Genomic DNA, 21690 nt, shown 5'->3' with positions numbered 1-21690 from the left:
CAGGGCACTTGGGCCAGAGGAGCACGAAAGGTCCCTTCCAACCCAAGCCCCTCTGTGGTCCTGGCAGAAGGGGCAGCGTTTGGGGGCAGTTGTCCTCCTGGTGACACTGTTAGACAAAGCCTTCTCCAGCCTGCAGCATCCCCACCTGTGCTGGGTGACTGCTGACCAAGTCTGGAGGCTGTTCTAAAGCTCTGCTGCTCCTCTCCACCTCCAGGCCAGGTCCTCAGTCTGGAGAAACACCACAAGTGGGCAGAAGGAGTTGGCAAGTGGGCAGGAGGAGTTGGCACAACTCAGTGGGTCACAGAGGGAGTGGAGTGGGGAGGGACATTTGAAGGTTGTGGAGTCCAACCTCCTGCCCAGGACCATTCCCTCTGTCCCCTGCAAGGATGGGGAAGCCCTGGAGGAGGTTCTGCCCTTGGTCTGTGGCACTCAGGTGCCCATCCTGCATGCTCTTATGAGGACAGGCTACAAGAGTTGGGGCTCTACAGTCTGGAGAAGGCTTCGAGGAGACCTTGGAGTGGCCTTCCAGGATCTGAAGGGAGCTACAGGAAGGCTGGGGAGGGACTATTGACAAGGGCTTGGAATGCCAGGAGGAGGAATGGGTTTAGCCTGGCAGAGAGGAGATGGATGTGAGGAAGTTGTTGGCAGTGAGGGTGGTGAGACCCAGACACAGGTTGCCCAGGGAGGTTGTGGAGCACAGAATCACCCAATGTGATCTTTGGTTCTGTGCTCCACAACCTCCCTGGAGGTGTTCAGGACCAGGTTGGACGAGAGCTTTACAACCCTTGCTGGGTGCCAGTGTGGGCTTTGGGCACCTCCCTGCATTCCTCTGTCTCTAGGGACAAAGAGCTTGGAATTATCTTTAGGTTTGGGATATTTGATGCCTTTTTAGTTTGGTTTTCAATGCCAAAGCTGCAGATCTCTCAGGGCTTCACTCTTCAGCCCCTCTCTCTGCCTCCACATCCCAAAATATCCCAGAAAATCCTCCAGTTCCCAACATCCATCTCACTGTAAAGCTTCATCCCAAGCTAGGGCTGGGTCTGGCTCGGGAATGTGCCTGTTGATGGCTGGAAAAATGACTTTATTCATTCCCTTGATCCCAATCCTGCGTTGATTAGTGGGAGCTGGAGCCCCTACGCTGGGATGCTGCTGGGAAATCATCAGATCCCAGCAGGATTTAGGATGTCACAAGGCTGAACACAGCCCTGTTGGCACAACGAATGTCTTTCCCCTGCCCTGTGTGTGTCACAATGACACAGGAAGGGCAGGAGAGAGCCTCTGGGTCCCAGGCAGGCAGAGACTTCGGTGTGCACCCATGGGCAGGGAGGTGCAGAGCTCTGGATCCATGTTCCTAGATCCATACTTACATACTCCTAGTCCCACATCCATACTTTTAGATCCAGAGCTCTATATCCACATTCCCATACCCATAATTATAGATCCCTATTCCTATATCCATACTCTTAGATCCATACTCCTACCCCAATAGTTACATCCATATTCCTCTATCCCATATTTACACATCCATAGTTGTGTATCCATAATTGTGGATCCATATTTATATGCCCACAGATTCATATCCATACTTTGATAGATCCATAATTATCCACATCCATTATTATCCATAGCCCTAATTATATATCCATATCCCTATATCCCTAATTATATGTAACCATATCCCTAATTATATATCCATATCCCTAATTATATGTAATCATATCCCTAATTATATATCCATATCCCTACATTCCTAATTATATCTCCCTATCCCTATATCCCTAATTATATGTACCCATATCCCTCACTGTATATCCATATCCCTATATCCCTAATTATACACATATCCACATTCCTATATCCCTAATTATTTATCCATATCCCTACATCCATGGTTGCATCCACAGTTTTATGCCCATATTACTGTATCCACATCCCTGTATCCATAGTTACATATCCATAGTTATGCATCCATAATTTTAGATCCCCAGTCATCTATCCACAGTTTTCTATCCATGTATTCCTGAATCCATAGTTAGATCTATATTCCTATGTCCATATTCCTACATCCATAGTTATGCATCCAGAGTTTTGTATCCAGGGTTTTAGATCCATAGTTATATACCCATAGTTTTATATCCATAATTATGGATCCATAATCATGGATCCATAATTATAGCTCCATATTCCTAGCTCCATATTCCTAGCTCCATAGTTAAATCCCTAGTTCCATATTCATATTCCTATATCCCTGTTTATATCCCTCCAAGTCCATATTTATGTCCCTCCATATTTATCTATGGATATTTACCCCTAGTTCCATCCACATACACATTCCCAGCCTTCAGATATCCACAGGGATAATTTAATCCCAGGAAAACCTCTGCTGTGATTTTACTTATCCTACAACTAAAGATTTACAGCTGCAACATCCCTAAAAGAACAACATTCCCAGGCTTTTCCTGGATCCATCCGTGTCACCAGCACATGGGCAATAAAATCCTCTGCATCCGTGTATGGATTGCAGGAGAGTTATGGATAAATCCATGGGAATCACTCCCCAAATCCCATCAATCCCTAACAGCTTTGTTTATTGCATCCATAATATCCCTCCGTTGTGGCTGGATTGCCTCAACGTGCAGGGTCAGATCCCTGTGGATACAGCCCTGGGATACCCTCAGTGCTGGCCGCTAGAAAACGAGGAATTGGGTGAAATTCCCATTTTTGGGATGTGATTTTTTGGGGCGAGGGGGGCAGAAAGAGGAGGTTTGAAAGGGAACTTCGGGGGGGGGAGGTCCTGCTGGGGTTGATTTCCCAAGCGGCGCCGGAGCGTGCCGGGAATTAACGATCCCAATAACAACGAAGGAAATCGACCCCTTGAAAACAAACCGATGGGATCAAATCCATCGGGAAAAACCCAGCCCGGCCTTGGCGCTTTTGGTTTTGTTTTCGTGGAAGCGAATTTGGGGGGAGAAAAAAAAAGTATGGAATAAGCCAAACTGCGAAGGGTTTCAGGCTGGAGCCAAACGACGGCGACGGAGCAGGAACTTGTTTTATTCCCCAGCCAAATCCCAAATTTTTTATTAAGTTCTTTGGAATTTTAATGGCTTTTAAAAAGTTCCTGCAGGATTAAATGCGTGGAATTCCTGCAGGAATTCCCCCTCGGGCTGCTTTAAACGAGGATCCAGCCCCGTCCCTGCTAGTCGGAGCTGCGGCGCTGGAGTTTCGCCTCCGCTTTGCTCGCTCTCTGGAAAGGGAATTTTTCCAGCGGGAAGCAAAGGGATCGATCCCTTTTCCCGTCGCTGTGCTGGGATTAACAAGGAGGGGGAGCGGAAAATCATCCTGGAATCCCTTAAGATTTACAGGGAAGTGCTTTAGGATGCTGGGTTCGGGCTTGGTTTTGTTTCCTGCTGCTCCAAATATAGAGAAGGTGGAAAAATAAGGATTGAAATGGGGGGAAAGAAAAGGGGAGGGAGGGGAAAGGATTTGAATGTTAAAACTCAGGATCGAAATGGGAAAAGAAATGGAAAAAAAGGGATTGGAATGTTTGAAATAAGGATTGAAATGGGAAAAGAAATTAAAGGGATTGAAGTGTGAAAAATAGGGAATTAAATGGGAAAAGAAATTAAAAAGAGGGATTTAAGTGTGAAAAATCAGGATGGAAATGGCAAAAGGAATAAATAAAAGGGATTTGAGTGCTAAAAAATCAGGATTGAATGGGAAAAGAAATAAAAAGGGATTTGAGTGTTCAAAATCGGGATCGAAGTGGGAAAGGAAAGTAAAAAGAGGGATTAAAATCTTACCCCTCGGGATTGAAATGGGAAATGAAATAAGGGGGGGAAAAAAAAGGTTTAAAGTGTTGAAAATCAGGAATGAAATGGGAAAAGAAAGGAAACAGAGGAATTAAAATGTTAAAACTCAGGATTGAAATGGGAAAAGAAATGAAAAAGAAGGGATTTGAACGTGGAAAATAAGGAATGAAACGGGGAAAGGAGTGCAAAAAAATAAGGGATTTTAGAGTTAAAAATCAGGATTGAAATGGGAAAAGAAAGTAAAAAGAGGGATTAAAATCTTACCCCTCGGGATTGAAACGGGAAATGAAATGGGGGGAAAAAAAGGGATTTAAGTGTTAAAAGTAAGGATGGAAATGGGAAGAGAAGTGGAAAAAAAAAAGGGATCTGAACGTTAAAACTCAGGATTGAGACGGGAAAAGAATCGCAAAGAAGGGATTTAAGTGTTAAAAATCAGGATGGAGCTGAAGCCTGGAAGCGGCAGCAGCAGCTGGGATGCGGGGGGGGGATACTGAGCTGGGTGCGTGCTGGTGGTGTTAATCCCGGGAAAAGCCGCGGAGCTGGAAGGGGTCGTTGGAGTGGGAAAAAAAAGCGATGGCGATCGTCGGGTAGGGGATTAGAGAGGATTGATCCCAGATTCTCCCCGCCGGGATCGAGGTGGTTGCGGTTCCTCGCCATAGAGGAGATGTGGAGTAAGAGCGCTGAAGGGAAAATGCGGGAATGAGAAGGGATGGAGGGAAGCTGCCAGCAGGATCTGGCCCCGCGAGTCCCGCGGCAGCTGGCTGTGAGTGGGGGTCGCTGCGGACCGGGGTCCGTCTGTGCTTCCTGGAGGACTTAGGGCAGGCTGCCTGGGGGGAGGCTCTGGCCGGAGGGGATCTGTTCCCGAGGGAAAAATCCGTTCCCGGGAAGTACGTGCGGGGGTTTCGATCCCTGCTGCTGCGCTCGTGGTCGGCTCCTTCTGGGATCGCTGGGAGAGTACCCGGGCAGGATTTGGTCTTTATCCGGGAAAATGGCTGGAAAATCACGGAATGGGGAGGGGGGGGGAGGCAAAACCAGGACGGAAGTGGAGCATGGACTGGGGGTGCTGAGCTGGGGCTTAGCCTGAACTGCCTCTGGTGCCTGATCCCAGCCCTTCCCGAATCCAGCCTGGGAAAGGCCAAATGAGTTTGGCATCTGCAGAGCAGCCAGCACAGCACCCTGGGGCTCAGCACCCCCCAGGCCCCATACCCTGCCCGGGGATGCCCAACGATGTTTGCCCCACCCTGGCGGAGGGGAGGGGCTCATTTGACCCCCTCCTCAGCCAGGGTTTGGCCATCCCAGCAGCTGGCTGTGGGTCCTGTGCCATGCTAGAGGTGCCAAATTATCCCAGGGGTGCCAGGTTGTGTCCCCCCCACCCCAAGCTAGGGTTTGCCTGTGCCAGTTGCTGCTTGTGGATCCCATTCCTTGCTGGTAATGCTGAATTATCCCAATGATTCCAAATTATCCCTCCCTGCCCCTCCAACTCCAGCCAAGGCTTGGCCATCCAGGAGCTGGTTGTGAATCCCATTCCATGCTGGTGATGTCAAATGATCCCAGTAAGACCAAATGATCCCAGGAAAAACGAATGATCCCAGGAACACCAGATGATCCCAGGAACACCAAATGATCCCAGGAACACCAACTGATCCCAGCATGGGCCCTACTGTCCATCCAGCTTGAGGAAAACCCCAAACCCCATTCCTTGGGATCTGGGAATGGTGGACAAAGCTCTTCCTCTCCCTCCCTAGGGATTGATGGATTTATTCCTCCCATCCCTTAACGACCCCATCCCCAGATCCCAGTAAATCACACCCACTGGGGTGGATGGAATCTTGCTCCATCAATCAGATCTGAGGCTGCTAAGTGTTGCCTGCACCATTATCCCGAGGGGGTTTGGCATTCCAGGTATTGCCTCTTCCTTTGCAAGTCCAAATGGATTTGGGAATGGTCATTCCTGACTCGCACACACACAAAAGGCAGGGAAAACAACAACAACAAAACACCACTGGAAAACTTCTTTTTTCCTCTTTCCCTTCACATGGAAAGAGGAAAAAAAAACCTCATGGAGGTTAGGAAAGGGGAAGTAAAAAGCTTCATACTGGAGAATCCCTCAGGAATTCTCCAGGGAAATGCTGCCACTGGGATAAATCCACAACGATCCTTGAACGTTAAGGAAGACTCTAGGAGGGGGGAAGGGAATGTTTGGAGGATGAAACAAACCCCCCAAAGCTGAATGCTTCCAACTATGTCCTGTAAGGATAATGTGCTCCAACCTTCTGGAATCCTGTTGCCTTCTGGTTTGTGTTTAGGATTTGGAGGGAAAAGTTCTCCCCCCCCTACCCACCAGGGGCCAACACCTGAAAGTAATTTTTGAAGGGGGGGGGGGGGGGGGGGGAGGAGCCATTCCCAAGAGGTTTTCCAGGAGGGAGAAGTGGATTTTTAGCCACCAGCATGTCCATCCCAGGGGATTTCACCCGGGGGTGGGGCACACACGGACATGTGAGCCCTTCCCCCGGGAGAAACCCACTGGGATGGATGGGATGTGGGGAATGTTCCAGCTGCTCTTCACCTCAGCTGCCTGTGGGAGGTGGCCTTGTCCTTGGCAGCCCACCCAGGGGCACCTGCCAGGGACAAAGCTGCTGCTGGCTTAGCTGGGGAAACTGAGGCAAGGGGGGGGGAGGTGGTGGTGGTGATGGGGCTGGGAGGGGGGGTGGTGGTAAGGGTGATGGACATCTCAGCAGCTCACCCTTGGGTGGTTTTGGGGTGACTTGGTGGTGTTTGGGTGGGTTGGTTGTGCTTGGAGGTGGTGTTAAGGGTGATGGACATCTCCTCAGCCTGTCCTTGGGTAGGTTGGTGGTGCCTAAAGGTGATGCTTGGAGCACTTGCAGGGGGGGCAGAGTGGGGCTGTGGGACTGGGTGGGTGGGTGAGAGGGTAGATGGATGGATGGGTGGAGAGGGATGGATGGATGGATGGATGGATGGATGGATGGATGGATGGATGGATGGATGGATGGATGATGTGAATAGATGGGTGGATGGAGGGGTGGAGAGAGATGGATGGATTGGTGGATGGATGGGTGAAGTGGGAGGGGTGGATGGAGAGGGAGGGATGGATGGATGGAGAGGGGTGGATGGATGGAAAGAGAGGGATAAAAGCTAAGAACAAGGGAGACCTTCTGGCTCTCTACAAGTCTCCAAAAGAAGGTGCAAGCCAAACCAACCCCAGCAGTGCCAGGAGGGACACCAAACAGGCCCAGAGAGCTGAGTGGCCACCTTGCAGGGAGGCCATAGCCAGGTGGGGTTGGGCTCTGCTGCCAGGCACCCAGGGACAGAACAAGGGGACACAGCCTCAAGCTGTGCCAGGGCAGGTCTAGGCTGGATGTTAGGAGGAAGTTGTTGTCAGAGAGAGTGATTGGCACTGGAATGGGCTGCCCAGGGAGGTGGTGGAGTGCCCATGGCTGGAGGTGCTGAAGCCAAGCCTGGCTGTGGCACTGAGTGCCATGGTCTGGTTGGTTGGGCAGGGCTGGGGGCTAGGCTGGGCTGGAGGAGCTTGGAGCTCTCTTCCCACCTGCTTGGCTGTGTGGCTCAGCCTGTGCAGTGGAGCTGGCAGGGTGGTGGGAAGGGTCTCTGTGGCTCTGCAGAGGGCACCATCCCTGTCTCCTGGGTTTCCTCCCACCTTCTGCCATCGGTGCCTCATCTCCGGCCCCCCCTGGTGCCCTGTGCCCTGTCCCCACTGTGACCTCCCCTGCCCGACCCAGCTGCTGAAAGGTTTCCTCCTGGCTCGGCCAAGGCTGATAAGGAGAAGCAGAAACAGCTTTGACCTTTCAACTGCAAATCTCCCCTGGAGGAGCTGCAGGCTGCTCCCTGTCTCAAAGGTCCCTTGATAGGAAACAAAGCCCCTGTGGCGTTGAACCTCTGACAGCCATTTCGCCCCCTCCCCCCTCCCAGAAAGGCACCCGACAAAGGCTCAGCTGAAGGGCACTGAGGCGGTTTGAGCCCTGCTGGGGACCCAGGCCAGCAAAGGCAACTCTGCTCTAGAGCTGTCTGGTGTTGCTCAGCTGCTTGGAGCTGCTCTCTCCTCCCTTGGTGGCTGCTGTGGGGTACAGAGGCTTGGGGGACACATGGAGCCCCTTTCTCTGGGAGACCATGGCTGGCCCCTTCCAGCCCCTGGCATTCTGTGGCTGTGCTGAGACCCTGCCCTCTGCCAGCCCCAGCAGGAGCAGGGCAGATGGATGGAGCAGCAGTGCCAAGGGGAGATCTGCACAAGGGCTCTTCGGGAGAGGTCAGTCTAAGCCCTGAGGCTCCACCAAGCAAATCCCCATCCCTGCTTTCCCTCCCCATCCCAAAGCCTGGTGGCCCAGCCTGGGGATGTGTCCCAGGGAGGTGCTGGAGCTCCTTCATGGCTCTGAGCAGGGGAAGGGACACAAACACAACAGCAGGAGGGTGGGCAGGGGGAGGGAGCTCAGCTCCAAGGGCATGGGGCTGGGCTCCAGTGCCTCACTGGGTGCTTGGACCCCAGGAGTTAGCTCGAGGGTCTAGGGACCACTTGCCCCTCACTGCAGCCTGTCTGTGGGCTGTGATCTGTTGTGAGTGGGCTCCTGGGGTGGAGGGAGAGTAGTGTATGGGCATGAGAGGGCATAGCAGCATGGAGGGGTGAAGGGGCACAGGGCCACGGTGTCTGTGTGGGGCTGTGTGGCTATGAAGGTGAGGTTCATGTGGCTGTGAGGCTGTTAGTGGGGTGGGGGCTGTGTGGGATGTGCATCCCTGCCACTGGCAGGGATAAATCCCCCCCAAACCCATCCTTGCTTCAGCCAGAGCAGCTCCCTGGGGCTGGCCCAGGCGGTGCAGGGCCTGGAGCATCCTGCAGGATCAAGCCCTGCACACACCAGCAGGCTCTGCTCCTCACCCCAGCCTTCTCCTGCTGCTGCTTAACCCCATTAATGGGCTCTGAGCTGGTTCAAAGCCTCGGGAGCAGCAGGGGGGGAAGCTCAGAGCAATAAGTGGAGGCGACCTCTGCCAAATTGGAGTAAAAGATGGCTTCCTCCTGCTCCCCAAAGGGCCTGCCCAGCTCACATCTCTGCCCAGGGTAGTTGGGAGGGAAGGGAAAGTCAGGAGCAGGCCTTTCTGCACGGAGCTGAGAGGAAAAAGAGGCTGCTCCATCCCAGAGCAGGGCACAGGGGCTCAGCTGCTGCTGCCATGCTCCAGCAGCCAGGAGAGGAAGCTCCTGGAAGGGTCACCCAGAGAGGCACCAATGGGTGACAGCAACCCCAGGGACACCTCAGACTTGGGCCAGAGTGGCTGCAAAGTGCTTGGTGGGAAAGGACCTCAGGGTGCTGGGCAAGAGCAGCTGGAGATGCACCAGGGTGTGCCCACCCTGGCCTGCAGCAGCACTGCTGTGGGCAGCAGGAGCAGGGCAGGGACTGTCCCCCTGGCCTGGGCACTGGGGAGGTCACAGCTTGAGTGCTGGGGGAAGTGCTGGACCCCTCACTGCAAGGACACTGAGAGGCTGCAGCAGGTCCAGAGGAGGGCAAGACAGGTGGGAAGGGGTCTGGAGAAGAGGGTTGGAAAGGAAGGGAAAGAGAGGAAGGGAAAGAAGGGAAGGGGAGGGAGGGGAAGGGAAGGGAAGGAGAGGGAAGTGGAGGGAAGGAGGGGGAGGGAAGGGATCCCTCCCTCCTGGCCCGTGTGACGCCCCCGTGGCGCTGTGGCCGCGGGCAGAGCGCTGCCGTGGAGCTGGCCGCGGGAGTGCTGTGCCAGGGGAGGGCACAGAGGCTCCTCTGTGTGCCTGCAGCTTGCAGTAACTTGTTTCGTTCAGAGGCAGCCAGAGCCTGGCAGTGTGAGATGTGGTGACCCTGCCCGGGCTGCAGAGGCTTGCAGCTGAGCTCCATCCCTCACTGACTGCAGCAGGGCAGAGCACCTCCAGCCCAGCTCACTGCCCTCGCCTGGTGGGGAGAGACCTTCAGAGCTGCTCCAGCCCCAGCCCTGCACTCAGCAGGGACATCTGCAGCCAGAGCAGGCTGCTCACAGCCCCACACAGCCTGGCCTGGGGTGGTGCCAGCCAGGGGGCAGCTGCCAGCTCTCTGGGCAGCCTGGGCCAGGCTCTCCCCACCCTCAGTGCCAAACATTTCTCCCTTCTCTCCACTCTCAATCTGCCTCTCTCAGCCCCAAATCATCTCCCCTTGGCCTGGCACCACAGGCCCTGCTCAAAACTCTCTCCCCTGCTTTCTGCCTGTCCCTGGCAGCACTGCAAGGCCACCAGGAGGTCTCCCTGGAGCCTTCTCCAGGCTGCACACCCCCAACTCCCAGCCTGGCCTCACAGCAGAGCCCTTCCAGCACTGCTGTGGTCTCCTCTGGCCCTGCTGTAGCAGGTCCCTGTCTGTGCTGGGGGCTCCAGAGCTGCCCCAGCCCTGCAGGGGGGGTCACAGCAGAGGGGCAGAATCCCCTCCCTGCCCCTGCTGCCCACACTGCTGAGGATCATCCCAGGACAGGCTGGGGCTGGGCTGGCAGTGCTCAGTGCCAGCTCCTGCCCAGCTTTGCACCCCCAGCACCCCCAGGTCCTTCTCCTCAGGGCTGCCACCAGCCTTTTGTTCCTCTTGCTGGGCCCTGGTGTGCTGCAGCAAGCACAGCAACCCCCTTCCCACGGGGAGCCCCCATCCCACGGGAGCTGGAGCAGCTGGCTCTGGGATGCTGCTGCTTTCCGAGGCACTGCAGGAATGTGCTGAGGGCACCTGGAGGCAGAGCTCCTGTTTGTTGTTTTAATAAATAGGGAGCAGAAGGACCCAGCTTGGGGAAGGTCTCCTGCGAGGAGCTGGGCTGGAAGGAGGGGCTCAGCCCCATCCTGAGCTGCTGTCAATCACTGTCAGCAGCTGTCCCAGGAGGGCTGATTGGCAGCAAGTGGAGAGGCTCCTGCTCGGGAGCTGCTGCCTGCTCATTTCCTCTTGGGTCAGGGTAGAGGCTGAGGCTAAACCTCAGCTCCAGAGGGCACAGGACAAGGGGTAGGGTTGGGTTTGTCTTCTTGGAGGCTCCCTGAAAACAGCTTTGCCTCCTTTTCTTGCAGCCTGTAGAAGAGGAGGGTGATGATGATGATGATGATCCCTCCCTGGAGGTGTTCAAGGCCAGGTTGGATGAGGCCTTGAGGGATCTGTTCTAGTGGGAGGTGTCCCTGCCTATGGTGAGGGGTTGGAACTGGCTGAGCTTTGAGGTCCCTTCCAACCTAACTCATTTTGATTTATGATGCTGGTTCCATGATGGTGGTTTGATGATGATGATGATGATGATGATGATGATGATGATTCTCAGGTTCTCAGAATGGGTCGGGTTGGAAGAGACCTTGAAGCTCATCCAGCTCCACCCCCCTGCCACAGGCAGGGACACCTCCACCAGCCCAGGTTGCTCAAGGCCTCATCCAGCCTAACCCTGAACACCCCCAGGGAGGAGGCAGCCACAGCCACAGCTGGAGGTGTTCAGAGTGGCAGAGGTGTGGTGCTGAGGGCCATGGTTGGGCACCAGCCTAGGCAGAGTCAGAGAATGGTTGGGCTGGAGGGGAGGAGGCAGCCAGAGCCTCCCTGGGCAACCTGTGCCACTTTGCCCAACCTCCCCACCCTCACTGCCAGGAATTTCTTCCTCATTCCCACTCCAATCCTCCCTTCTCCCCAGCATCTCCACGTCCACGGGGACACCTCCCCAGGTGCCACATCTGCTCAGGCTTTGAACACCTCCAGGGGTGGAGTCTCCACCACCTCCCCTGGGCAGCCTGCTCCGATGCCTCCAAACCATCCTTTGGCTTTGGGGAGCTTTGGGCTCTGTGCCTGTGCCAGCAGCCTCTGGGACAACCAAAGCCTTTGGTCTGAAGGGTTCAGCTCCCAGCCCTCAGCCTGGCTCCCAGGGCCTCACATCATGCCCAATTTCCTGCAGGGGCAGGTGATAAGAGGCTGATCCTCGGCCCTGGAAACCTGATGCCTCCGTGTCGGGGGGTGGAGGTCCTGGGGGACAGTGGAAACGCAGCTGAGACTGAGCAGATCCTGCTGCTTCCTCTCCTGCCGAAGGACAGATCCCACTGGAGCGTGGATGAGGTCTGAGTGCCACTCTCTGACGCTGTGCCTGCACTGCACCGCCCTGGGCTGGCTCCCTGCTGCTGCCTTCTGCTGGCTGCCAGCTGCCAGGCACACCTGTGCCCACTGGAGCACCCACCTGGGAGCTGCTGGTGAGTTAATGCCACCCCAACCCCCCCACACACACTTTGTGGTGGCCACTGGAGCCAAAGGGACGCCTGGATCCCACCTGCCCCCCGCTAAGGTTTGAGTCAGCAGAGCAAACTTTGGGCTGGTTTCCTGCCCCTCTTCACCTCCCTTATTTGGGGTCATGCCCACACTGACTGGCAGTGGCTGGCCAAGGGGTGCTCAGCTGGCCAAGAAGGGCACCAGCAGCCTGGCCTGGATCAGCACTGGTGTGGGCAGCAGGAGCAGGGCAGGGGTTGTGCCCCTGGGCTGGGCACTGGGGAGGGCACAGCTGGAGTGCTGGGGGCAGTTTCGTGCCCCTCACTCCCAGAAGGGCAGTGAGGGGCTGGAGTGTGCCCAGAGAAGGGCAGCAAAGGTGGGGAAGGGTCTGGAGAGCAGGGCTGGGGAGCAGCAGCTGAGGGGGCTGGGGGGGTTCAGCCTGAGGATGAGGAAGCTAAGAGGAGACCTCACTGACCTCTGCAGCTGCCTGAGAGGAGGCTGCAGCCAGCTGGGGCTGGGCTCTGCTGCCCAAGTACAGACTCACCCAGAAGAGGAACCGTGCCCAGGCCAGTGCCAGTGCCGGGATCCATCCTGGGATCCCTTTGGAGCGGCTCTGGGCTGGGAGGGCTCTGGGCATCGCTGCTGCCGCTGCCCGGAACAGACGGAAGGGGCTCGGGGGAGGCTCTCCCGAGGTTCCCAGAGCCTGGCGGAGATGCTCCACTGCCACCTAGTGACAAAGGGACCCGGCGACACCCGGCGACAGTGGGCACGGACGAGCCCGGGGGTCCTGCGTGGGGACTCGAACCTGCTGCCCTCGGGAAGGAGCTTTCTCCATCGTGGCTGCCTTCTGCCCTGCAAGGGTGGAATGTTTGACCACTGCCCTCTCCCGTGCCACCCTCCGTGGGCACCTGCCTGGCATCACTGGAAGGGGGATTGGCTTCGCCAGCCCCTGGCTGTGCCAGCTCAGCGCTTGGGGCTCCGAAGGTCTTCAGCTCCCGCAGTGAGCGCGGCGCAGCCTGGTGCGGCTTGGAGAGGAGCTTTAAGGTCTCCGACCCCACCCTTGGCCCAGCCCTGCCAGGGCACCGCCAAACCCTCTCCCTTGGCACCACATCGCCATGGCTTTGAGAGCCCCTCCAGGGATGAGGACTCCACTGCTGCCCTGGGCAGCCTGGACCAGGCAAATGTGGTGGTGGTGAGGGCAGATTCAGCCCAGCCCCAGGGGGTTGGGACCGCTGTGGGGGCCTGGGGAGCCCCCCAGAGGAGGGCAGCCTGTAGGTGGCTGAGCCGAGGGGCTGGCAGGTGCTGTGCTGTGCCAGCCAACGGGCAGCTGGCTTCTGGCATAGGTAATGAGGGGCCAAGGAACTGCTGTGTTTCCCCTCCCACCTCCAGCCCTCAAATGGGGGCTAAGAAGGGCTGGGCTGGGAGGGGGCAAAGTGTCACAGAGGCTCCTTCTTGTTCTTTGTGCTGTGCTAGGGCTGAGACAAAGACCTCCTGAGCGACAGCCCCAAAATGCCACCCAGAGCATGGCAGGGGCACGGTGCTGGGCCCTTAATGGGACTGGTGCTGGCCCAGCAAGAGAGGTTCCCTGCTCAGAAGGGCAGGGGAAGCCCAAATTTCATAGGATCATGGAATTCCATGCTGGAAGGGACCTGGAGGATCATCTGGTCCAGCCTTTATGAGCCTGCTTCTGCCAGCTGGCATCAGGTTGGCACAGGTGACTTAGGGCTGCAGGGAAAGCCATGCCACAGGGATGGGGAGCCCCAGGTGAGGGGGGTTAGAGGTGGGGATAGGCAGGAGGGAAGCAAGGGGAGGAAGGAGGGAGGTGCTAGGAGGTGCAGATGGTGCAGAAGGAGCTGCTGGGGGAGTGGGGAGGGAGATAATTATAGCCTGGAGCAGAGCTTGGCAGTGCCAGGTGCATGCCCTCGGCTCCAGCTCTTGAATGGAGGCATCTCCACGAAGCTGCCTGGGGCTGGGGCATCTGCTGGCTGCAGGAAGCAGCTGTGGTTGCTCCCAGAGGCTTTCCCCTCTCCTGCTCCAGCCTGGCTCTGCTGGAGCCACTTGCCAGAGGTCCCTGGTCCCCGGGGGTGGTTGGTGATGGAGCCCTGGCAGGTGCCACCCTTGGCACAGATGCTGCTTTCCCCAGCTCCTTCGCTTTCCTCCTCGCTGCAGCAGGGCTGCCCCAGGGCTGAGTCTCATCCTGCCCCATCCCTGAGTGTCTCCTGGTGCTGGGCACCTGCTCTCCCATCCCTGGCAGCTCCACAGCCGAGCTGAGCTGAGCCCAAGCAATTACAGGCAGCAGCAGCAGCAGATGGTCCCTGCAGTCTGTCCCCCTGCCGCCGCCTCCTCTCCCTTCCCTTTCCCCAGCCTCCCTCCTGACTCCTCTCCTTGTTTTTGTCAACTCATCTCTCATCCAGGACTTCCCAACCCTTCCCCTGCCCCCCCAGCTCCTCTTTCCACCCCAAAGGGAGGTGCAAACCCCAAAGCCTCATCTGCTGGGCTCTGGTGTTTAGGTGAGGAGACAGCTTCACCTGTGGGGAAACTGAGGCACCACAGGGGCTGGCACCTGCTGGTTCCATTGGACCTTCCCCGTCCCCAGAGATGCTGCCACATGGGTTGTGCCCTTGGGGCCCAGCTCTGTGCATCTCCTCGAAGGGGCTGTAAATGCAGTGAGGGCTGGGGAGGAGCAGCTGAGGGTGTTCAGGCTGGAGAAGAGGAGGCTGAGAGGAGACCTCGTTGCTCTCTGCAGCTCCCTGAGAGGAGGCTGCAGCCAGCTGGGGCTGTGCTCTGCTGGCAGGTTACAAGCGATGGGATGAGAGGAAATGGCCTCAGGCTGCCCCAGGGGAGGTTCAGGTTGGATATTAGGAAGAAATTCCTCCTCAGAAGGCTCCATCAGGCACTGGAACAGGCTGAGGTGGAGTCACCATCCCTGGGCATCCTAGAACCCCAGCGTGGCTTGGGCTGGAAGGGATCTCAAAGCTCATCCAGTTCCAACCCCCTGCCCTGGGCAGGGACAGCCCCTGTTAGATTCAGGTTACTCAGGGCCTCACCCAGCCTGGCCTGGAACACCTCCCAAGGTGTTTGGATGAGTTCTGAGAGGTGCTAGGTTGTGGTTGGACTCGATGGCCTTGGGGTCTCTTCCAGCCAGGCCATTCCCTGATGCTAAGCAGCAGAGAGAAGGAGGTTAAAATACCCCTGGAGTCAGCCTGCTCGAGTGGCTCCCATTTATCCAGGCTCCTTCTGCACCCCCCAGCCCTTCCTTTGATTCACAGCCCCTTCCCCAGCCCCTGGCCTCTGCTCAGCCCCTCCATGGCTTCAGCTGATCCTTCAGGCAGGATCTCAGACCCCTCCCCAGCCCTCCCCCAAAGCAGGACCCAGGGGTTCAGCTGGGGCAGCTGAAAAGGAAGGCTCAAGAGCTTTCCTCTGCCAGGCTGGAGGGAGAGAGCTGTGCCTCGGGAAGCCACCAGCTCTGCAATCCCTGCTCCCAGCCACGCACACCCCCTGTGTGCCCCTCCCCGGGGACCCCTTCGCGGTGGCATTCCTTGGCGGCGCCGCTCGGAGCGGGGGCGGCTGTGTCGCGGAGCTGGGGTCGAGCTTCATCCCGGCCCCAGGCAGCCACATTGTGTGTCTGGGGGGGGTTGGATTTCTCTGTCTGTTTGTCTCTTCACCTCCTCCAGGGTCTCTTTGGTGGTGCCACTTTTGTTTGGTGTCCAAAGCTCCTCTCGGGTGGCAGCGGTTGGAGCCTGACCCACACAATGGAGCTCGCTGCTGTCTTGGCTGCAGCTCCGGGTGCTGACAGCCCTGGCGCGGGGGTGGGATGCTGGGAGGGGGTGTGGATGGGATGGGGAAGGAACAGGAGGTTGCTGTCTGGATGGCTTCCCGTGTAAAGGCTGAGCTGGGTGGAGGTTTTCACTGGAAGATGCCCCAGGAGGTGCCTGAAGGGCTGGTTCTGAGGTGCTGGGGTAGGCATGTCCCTGGGGGGGGTGTCCCAGCAGGGATCTCGCTGGGCTGTGGCCGAGCTCTGAGCACTGTTGGACAGGGAAAGTTTGCTGAGTAAATCCCTCCCTGAGTCCATCAAGTGGGGCTTGGTCTCAGGCGTGCTGGACCCACATGGCTTAGCCCAGGAGCTGCTGCCCAGGCATAAATGCTCCTCAAAGCCTTCCCAAGCCAAATTCCTCCTCCTGGCCCTGCTGCAGCTGGGCTGGATCTGCGCTGCTGGATGGGAGAGGAGAAGAATCAGCCTCAGGGATCTAAGGGTGGTTGAGATGCCTTTGTTGGTGCCAGCTGCAGTGGGGCAGCCTGGCTCTTCCTGATGGGAGAGGGCTGCAGAGGGGCTGAGCAGCAGCCCCATGGGCTGGGTGGATGAGAGCTCAGCAGGGAGGACAAGGGCTGGCATCCAGGCTCTCCTCTCCAGCAGCGTTTCCCATACCTTGAGGCTTGCTCTGTCCTTAAAGCACAATGAGACCCCCTCGTGTGGGGAACTTGGAGGGTTGGGGGCATGAGGGAGGGAGGGGAGGGTGGCTCATCCCACCCAGCTTTGTCTCCCCCTGGATGATGGTTTCCAGCTGAACTTGCTGGGATGGGATAGTGTTATCAGCTGCTTCGGTCCTTCAGGTGACCTCTCCCAGCACCAAGGCCTCCTGCACTCTCCTCCTCCACCACTCTGGCTCAGGTGGGGGCTGAGCCACAGCCAGAGGCATCCTACCAGCAGGTGAGCTGCAGGAGAGTCCCTGGAAATTCCTGGGTGGGTCCTGGCCACAGCATCCGAAGAGGGAGAACTCAGCAGTGCCAAGGGTAAGGAAGCACCCAGAGGTTTGGGGTGCTCAGAAGACATCGAGGGGTGGGGTCTGTGCTGTGTGTGGGGCAGTGGAGATCCCCACAGCATCTCCATGGGCAGCCTGACTCGGGGACCCTTGAGGGAGGACACAGAGGCAGAGACAAATTCCTGGCAGGAGGGGGAAGCCAGGCCACAGATCTTTGCCCCTTGCACTCGTGGGGCAGCCTGAGAAGCTTGGTGGGAGGTGAAGTGAGGCTCAGGTGAAGTTCTCCAGGGACAGGAGACACAAGAGTGAAGGGCTCAGGATGAGTTTGTGCTGCAGACCTCTCCCCAGCTGCTGGAACATTCCCAGTGCCAGAGCTGCTCTGCCCATGCCTGTGTCCTGCTCCTCAGGCCTGGCCCCATCCTGCTCCTGGAGGTGCTCAGGCTTGGGAGGTGAGGGGTTGGGAGCTCCTACTCTGGAGCAGGACACAGCAGCTCGTTTGGGGCTGGGATGCATCCAAGAGAGGAGCTGGGGTGGAGGGGCTGGGCTGGGCTCTGGCTCCCAATTTGATCCAGACTCAGGCTTGATCTGGTGTCCAGGTTGGGGAGGGGCTGGGGCACGGGAGGGACTTTTCACTCGCCCCCAGCTCCCGGAGGAGGGCAGGAGCAGGCTGTCCCCTGCCCGAGTCCGCCTCCAGGTGCCTTTCTCCCCGCAGCCCCCCTGGCTGCTGGACCACTGCTGCCCGACTCTGCCTGCTGGCTGAGCTGGGCACCTCCCAGCCCGCGCAGGGGCATTCCCACCTTGCCCTGGGTCCTCCAAAGGGGATCACTCAACATCAGCTCCCTCAGCTCCAGCTCCCTCCATCTGCTGGGGGCTGACCCAGCTTGGGAGGGGAAGTGGGGGGGAGGGAGGCAGCACCCCGGGGGCTGCGGTGGGGAGCTCCGGCCCTGGGTGGGGGGAAGCTGAAGGGACAATTTGGGGCCCGTTTTGCCTGGAAACGTAGAGCAAGCAGCACCCTGGGCAGGCAGGTTTGACGTCAAAGGCAGCTTAAAATACACCCAGGGCAGAATCACATGGCAGCTGCTGAAACGGGAGCCGCCGGGCTCCGGGCACCGAGTCCCGCGGGGGCCCCCAGGATCCGGTGGGAAGCAGCCCCCCAGCTGCAACCCGGCAGCTCTGCTTCCTCCTCTCCTTCATTCCAGCCCTTCCTGCCTCTTTGCCGTGCCCCTGCAGCTGCTTTGCCAGGCTGGGGACAGCGAGAGTGGCTGAGCTGGTGGCCGCAGGTGGCCACCTGGTGCCCATCTGCTCGCTGCCAGCCTGGCCCCGGGGTGGCTTCTGGGTGACTTCTGCTGGAAGCAGCTACTGGTGGGGAGAGGCTGGATGGGGTTTGGCTCTTGCTGGGGAGAGAACAATGCCCGGTGCCAGGTTGCCAGGGGGATGCTGAGCGGCTTGCAGGGGTTGGCTCAAGAGCCCAGGGCATGATTTTTCTCCCCAGGGAATGCTGGATGGGGTTTAAGCTCCTCTGCTTTTGGCACTTTGAGCCACTGCTGAGCCTGTCGTGGCCGGGGCGAGCTTTGGCCACCGCCCGTGCGTTGGTCTGGGCGGACATAGCCGGAGCGAAGTCCCTCCCCGTGGGCTGTGCCCTCCCGGCGGGACTCGGGACCGGGACACAGGTCCCCTCTCAAGGATGCTGCCCCGAAGGCAGGCTGAGAGCTCTCTTTATTCCTCCGGGAGGAAGCGGCGCAGCCGGCAGCAGCTGCGTGAGCAGATCTGAGACCGAGCAGCCCTTTGAAGGGCCTTTTGCTTCCACATCCAAGGACAAAACGTCCAAGCACCCCGCAGCAGCCCAGAGCGGGCCAGGAGCTGTCCCAGATCCCTGACTTGGGGCTCTGCGCTGGGCAGGGAGAGCTGAATCCAGCCGTGAGGGTGAGATTTTGGGGGTCCATCCCAAAGCAACACGGAGGCAGCTCAGTTCTGGGGTCCATCCAGCCCAAAAAGACATGGAGTTAGCCCAGTCTGGGGCTCAGCCATCCCAAGAGACGTGGAGGTGGCTCAGCTTTGAGTGTTTATCCCAAAGGGAGACGGAGTCTGCTCAGCTTTGGGGTCCACCATCCCAAAAGCAGATGGAGACTGCCCAGTTTTGGGTATTCATCCCAAAGGGAGATGGATGTGGCTGAGGCAGGCAGCAGTGGACATGATCAGATGTCTGGGAGGGGACAAACGAACTGCAGGCCAAAAAAACGCTCCTGGAACCCATTCAAAGTCCCTTTTAGAAACCCCATCCAGGCCACCAAACCCACCTGGATGCGGTGCCCGCTCCGGCAGGGCAGCCAGGGCAGGGCGGTGCCAGGGCAGGGCGGTGCCAGGGCAGCCGCAGCCCTCTCCGGGTTGCACCACGCCGAGGCTCGGCCGCGGCGGCTCCTGGCAGCTCTGCAAGCCAAGCAAATTAAGAGCAGAGCTCAGGAGCTCTCTCAGGCGCTGCTGGCCTGCTGCTGGCAGCCCTCGCCTGGAGGGGGCTGCGATGGGACATGGTTCTCATTCCTCTGCCCGGGCTGGGGTTTGTTATTCCTCCTTCCATTGTGCAGTCTCCTTTATTCCCTGCGTGTTCGTCCCTCCCCCGGGGGCTAAGCGAAGCAGTTGTGGTTTTCTTCTGCAGCTCAGACACAGCTTCTTGCCTCCTCCCAGCCACCTTTTTTGGGGGTTCTTGACATGATCTCCAGTCAAAAATTGCTGCTCCCTGAAGCCCTGGGGTGGGAAAGCAGCCAGCAGGTGAGGGCACACAGGGGCACCAACCTGGATTGGGTGAAGGTTTCCTCCAAAGGTCCTTTCTTCTCCTGCATTCTGCCCTGCTGAGACCTCATCACCCAGGTCTGGTGGCTCCAGCAGCAGAAGGGCTCAGAGCTGCTGGAGTGAGGCCAGAGGAGGCCACGAAGGTGATGCCAGGGCTGGAGCAGCTCTGCTGTGAGCACAGGCTGGGGGAGCTGGGGGGGTGCAGCCTGCAGAGGACTCCAGGGGGACCTCAGAGCTGCTGGCAGTGCCTGAAGGGATCCTACAGGAAGGCTGCAGAGAGACTTTGGCTGAGGATGTCTGAGCCAGGCCAAGGGGGAATGGTTTGGAGCTGAGGCAGAGCAGGGTGAGAGTGGAGCTGAGGGAGAAGCTGTTGAGTGTGAGGGTGGTGAGAGCCTGGCACAGGCTGCCCAGGGAGGCTGTGGCTGCCTCCTGCCTGGGGGTGTTCAAGGCCAGGCTGGGTGAGGCTTTGAGCAGTCAAGCCCAGCTGAGAGGTGTCCCTGGGCATGGCAGGAGGTTGGGGTCGATGAGCTCTGAGCTCCCTTCCAGCCTGAGCCATCCCAGGATTCTCAATGTTTCCAGCTGGGGCTGGCTGACATCAGACCCATTCTGGGGACATGGCACCCTGTGGGGTGCTCACTCTGCTTTTAGGTGAGCCCTTTGGAGGTGCCACCACATCCAAGTGGGCTCAGTGTTCATGGCTCCAAAGTGTCCCACCTTGATGATTGGATAAAGCAGATCAAATCCAAGGGGAATGTCCTGGTTGGGATCACAGCTGTGCCACCTCATGGCCTGAAATTGTGCCAGAGGAGGTTTAAGTTGGACATGAGGAACAATTTCTTTGGTCAGGGCTTGGCACAGGCTGCCCAGGGAGGTGGTGGAGTGCCCATCCCTGGAGAGGTTCAAGAAAGATGTGGCCATGGCAGCTGGGGACAGGGTTTGGTGGCCATGGTGGGGTTGGGTGGATATTGGACTGGATGATCTCAGAAGGCTTTACCAACCCCAGCACTTCTGTGTCTCTACATCCTTGAGCACATCCCTTTGCCCCGTGGGATGTGAGGAGCAGCCTGGCACAGCCAGCTGGGATCTCTGGGTGGAAAAATGCTCTGTAAGAGCCAGAGATTGCTCTGCTCTGCAGCAGCCTGGGGTCCTCTCCTCTCCAGGGTTCTCCTCTCCTAGGCTCTGCTCCTTTCCCCCCGTGTTAGCAGTGCCCAGCTCTGGATGAGCCGTGACAGGCCCCTGGCTTGGAGGGCAGATGCATGCTCAGGAAGCAGAGGGCATTATCCCCTTCAATTATTTCTCGCTGGAATGTAGGTCGGCTTGACAGCTTAGGTGGAAAATCATCCTCGGAGCTCACCGACAGCCCCGTGCTGCCTGCCCTGCTAAGCCCTCCCCCTTCGCACCCTGCTCTGGGGGTGGGCAGCAGGATTTAGGGGGCGTTTCACCCGCAGAGGAGGCAATAAGGTGAATCGTGAAGGTAGCCCAAGGGCACAAAGGTGAGCCCTAGAGCTGGAGGGGGTGGGAAAATCACCTGCCCGTGCTGGCAGCGCCCTGGTGCTGCTCCAAGCCGCTGGGGCCTGAGCAGGGAGGGGATTGGTTCATCTCTGTGCTCCCATCCATCAATCCATCCTTGCTGTCCATCCACTCGGGATTGTCTGTTTGCCCTTCCCACAGCTCTGCCCAGCCGCAGCAGGTTTGGAAGCTCAGGTCCTGCCGCATCCCTCCTGGGAAGGAGCATTCCACACAGGCACAGATTGCAGCGGGTTGGGAGGGACCCTCTGAAGGTCATCTCGTCCAAACCCCCACCCCATCACCCTGCAGTCAGCAGGGACACCTCCGACTAGCTCAGGCTGCCCAGGGCCGCATCCAGTCGGATCTCCTCACCCTCTAACCCTCTCTGCTCTATTTTTCCTCCTTGAAATTTGCCACTTCCATCCTTTGACCACCACCACCACCAAAAGCCAACCCCCAACGGACCCCAGCAACCCACCCCCTGAGCCGTGCCTCCCCCGCGCCGGGCCCCCTCCCCCGGCCCAAGGCTATGAATGAAGGGGCTGATGGCCCTGCGATGCCATTGCCATGGTGACAGATGGCAGCGCAAAACGCGGGGCTCAGGGTCACATGAGA

Source organism: Pogoniulus pusillus, chromosome 39 (assembly GCF_015220805.1).
Source record: "Pogoniulus pusillus isolate bPogPus1 chromosome 39, bPogPus1.pri, whole genome shotgun sequence".
NCBI lineage: Eukaryota > Metazoa > Chordata > Aves > Piciformes > Lybiidae > Pogoniulus > Pogoniulus pusillus.
The sequence above is the reverse complement of the archived record's forward strand: the minus strand, read 5'-3'. Positions refer to the sequence as shown.